The sequence below is a fragment of the Microcaecilia unicolor genome, chromosome 12, assembly GCF_901765095.1.
Source record: "Microcaecilia unicolor chromosome 12, aMicUni1.1, whole genome shotgun sequence".
NCBI lineage: Eukaryota > Metazoa > Chordata > Amphibia > Gymnophiona > Siphonopidae > Microcaecilia > Microcaecilia unicolor.
Window position 1 is genome coordinate 33206229 of NC_044042.1, and position 3927 is coordinate 33210155.

The following is a 3927-nucleotide window of genomic DNA, read 5'->3' on the forward strand; positions in this document are numbered from 1 at the left end:
CTCAGGTGCTAGTTAAAATCCTCAGAAACTGAAAACAGACCTGGTTCAGGGTGCTAAAAGCTCAGCTTCACACCCTACTGCTCTAAATTTATACAAATGAGTGGCAGAGCTATAATGAAGAAAAGTAATTATTGTAAATTAGTTCAGCAGGTGTGTGCAATATCTCTTGAAGTCTGTAATTACTGATCCTGTTTGAGTCTTGCAGGATTAATTTAAGCTTTCCCTTTTATAAAATGACACGTGGAAACACTGATGTCTTACCTTACTAAGAGTGGTCACCATAAGGTGCTAACAGCTTCCAGGAAAATGAAGTCATAGCACACATAGATTAAAAAGTGGAGGAGTGGCCTAGTGGTTACAGTGGTGGACTTTGGTCCTGGGGAACTGGGTTCGATTCCCACTGCAGGCGCAGGCACAGGCAGCTCCTTGTGACTCTGGGCAAGTCACTTAACCCTCCATTGCCCCATGTAAGCTGCATTGAGCCTGCCATGAGTGGGAAAAGCGCAGGGTACAAATGTAAGAAAAAAAAAAAAAAAGCAATAGGACCTGACAACATATTTACCTGGGTTCTTACAGCTATCTAGGTGGTGCCACGTCTAAGTTTTCTTGTTGTGGCTTTCTTCAGGGTGAGCCTAAGAGAACCTTTACTTTTGTCTCAGTGCTAGAAGCACATTAAGTCACACTCTACCTTTCCTTTATAGATAAAAGACCCAGATTCAGCATACATCACACACCGCTCCCAGAATAAGTTCCTCTAGAGAAGGAATTTTAGTAAGTTATTCTCAGAAGGATCTGTCCAGCGGCACAGGTTTTAAAATAAAATAATAAAAGTATTTGCATTCTAAAAATAGGAGATGCTTTAAAAAAATGCACTTAACTATATGGCTACAGGAGTAGGATCTGTACAAAAGAGCTAACACTGGCAAAAACCACTATCAACTCCTACAAGGTAAGATAGCAGGAATAATTTGAAGCTTTAACTGTATTAGAAAGTAAAACTTAGTGGGTAATTAAAAAATGATATCCCATAAGTCTTCTTGATATTTCCTAGAGCACTGGTTCTCAAATGGGGTTAAATTTTAGAGGACTGCTCTCCCTTCCACTGGACCTACACTGTAAGCTATACCGACTGGCACATCAGCATTGAGTCAGTCAATGTTCATAAACCCTGCCTCCTCCTCCCATGTGGGCTTCCTATTAGACTGGAAAGGAAACCTATCCAGATTGCTTAGCACTACACTGACATACAGGACCCTGAGCTGACTGCTGCTTTCATGCTTTAAGTGTGGATGAAGAAACAGACCAGCAAGGGGAGTTCTGTTATCTTGTTTTCATCATCACCTGGCGTCAGATGAATTTTAAAGTGTTAAAACAGGGTTATTTATTTATTTATTGCATTTGTATCCCACATTTTTCCACCTTTTTGCGGGCTCAATAATGGATAAAAGCCTGGAAAGTACTGTTCTAGACTCTGCTTGTACTTTTCAACATAGCCATCGATGCGGTGGTTCAATGTGTCAACGTGGCGGCACAGAAAATACAGTAAGCCACGGGGATGAAAGTTTGTGTGTAATTAACCAGAACCCCAGCACTGGCCTTCGCATTCTCCCCAAAGTTCCACCCGAAGCCTGTTTTTCATGACTTTTCTTCCCTGTGTTATGTTAAAGACAAAAGTGAAAAGTGCTACAAAACCTCAGCAGTGAATGATTTTTGACTGCCTTTTCTTGTTAGTTCACAGAGGGCTTCCTTTTAAATTCCCCTATATGATGCACCATAATAGGCTGTGGCCAGATCTAGATACGTTTGGAAGCTGTTTAATTTTTAAATCTGTTTTAGAAGTACCTGAATCTGTGAAAGGTGGCTCTTACAATACATGAGGTGTGGTGTTCTATGAATGAGAAAATAAAAAGTGGCATCATCATCAATCCAATGTAGGAACCAGATGATTCTTTAATAGCCAATATCCAAAACAGTCACTATTAAAGAATCATCTGGTTCCCACATTTGACTCCACTTTTTTTTGTCTTTAAGTTATTCCATATGTGGAGGTCTTTTCCTTCTTCTTTTTGTGTGTTCTATTAATTAGATCATAACGTATTGGAAAAGACGCCATAAACAATACACCAAATGTAACACAGAAATAAAGTGCTGCTGATCAACCTAACTTCTCTCATCTGTCAGTACTGAAGGAACAGAGCATCTAATAAAAGAAAACCTCCACTGAAGCAGAAATGGCCCCAATCTCATTCATAGTGAGACTACAGAGCATACTCCAGCTACATAAAAGGAACAAAGGCTTTCATGGCTTTGATCCCAGAGCACAAGAATTCAGAGCTTCCATCAAAGCTGGTTATGTAGTTAAGAAGGTTGGAAGTGCAGCTGAGGTGGGAGGACTTTTCTGACATTCAACCTGCTTCCCTTGGGGTTACTGTTGTCCTGTCTGCACAGTTCTTAGATGTCAGGTTTGGTCTTACTAGCGTTAGGCCCCTCTGCTCAGCCTTACACTGGAGGCTTCCTGTCCACGCTTGTATTGCTTAGGCTCCTTGGAACTTCTTGCAGAAAGACAGAAGAGCACGATTATCCACTATCACTAGTTCTAAACATGTTTATTTCTACTTTCTCTCTCTTGACATATCTTTGGTTTGAGCAAGAAGGTAAGCCATCACTCTGGCCAAACAGGATAAAAACACTAAAAGAAACAAAATGCAAGGTGGAATGTTTATAAATAGAAATTCCAAGTGAGAGGGGGAGAAGTATACGGGTAGGGCTATACTGCCACACATTGTGATAGGATGAAAAGACAGCTTTCCTAATTTCTTTTCACTGTCTAACAATTTGGTAGCACATAATGGAATACTTAATTACCCCAATACTGATTGGATAAATGTGTAATTGAGACATACTAGGGAATTAAACCATAAACCACCTCATAAAGCAATTCACCCAGGATCCAAACAGAGGGGAAATTACTTTAGATCTAGTCCTTACTAGTACACAGGACCTGGTGCAAGGGCTAATGGTGGTGGGACCACTAGACAATAGCCAATAGCATTCACAATGCAATCAAATCTTCCATCACTGGAATGAAGAAGCTTAAAAAAAACCAAAACTCTTTATGGGCCCTCTTACCCCCAGATCACATATGTGTGATCTACGACATCAAAAGCTGCACTTAAATCAAGTGCTATTAGTAATGCCAGTCTGCTGCTATCAAGGTTACCGAATAGCTATTTCACTGGTGAGGGAAAGCAATGCAAATTCAGTCCTATGGTACTTCCTGAAACCTGTCTGCAGTGAAATGCATTAAACCTGTCCAAAAAAAGTAGTTATTTTTAATAAAACTGCCTTTTCTAGAACTTGAGAGAAATGGCAAATTAGACCCAGGTCGGTAACCTGCAAGGTCTGACAGCTCTACCCATGTATTCTTTCATAAAAAGTCATACCAAAACCTCCCTCAGTGGCTTAATAAAAATAGGATGGATAAATAACCAACCAACCCTGAGCCACAGAACAGTACAACCAAAAGGAAATAAGCAGAAGCAGGGACCAGAATTCAAGCCCCGTTTATTCCTCACCAATACCCACTCAGGTGTTTCAGGACAGGAAGGCTTTGGACCTGTGTGCTACAGCTTGTATGCCAACTTGATTTATTCAACTAAATGAATGCTGAAAGAAAGAAGTCCTCGGCCTGATTTTCTCCATCACAGAACCATACTACCTGTTGTTCATGCAAGCTGGTGTACAAGTATGTTGCAGCCGACTAGGAAGTAGAACAGTCACTGCACTGGTGGTTAACTAAGCCATTAAAGTAATTCTGCAGGCTCCTTAGTACAGCAAATGCAAGCCTGAAGCAATTATAGCTGCAAGTGCATATACAGGAAAAGGGTTAAGGTTATGGGCAAGACTAAAGGAATAGACTCAGATTAG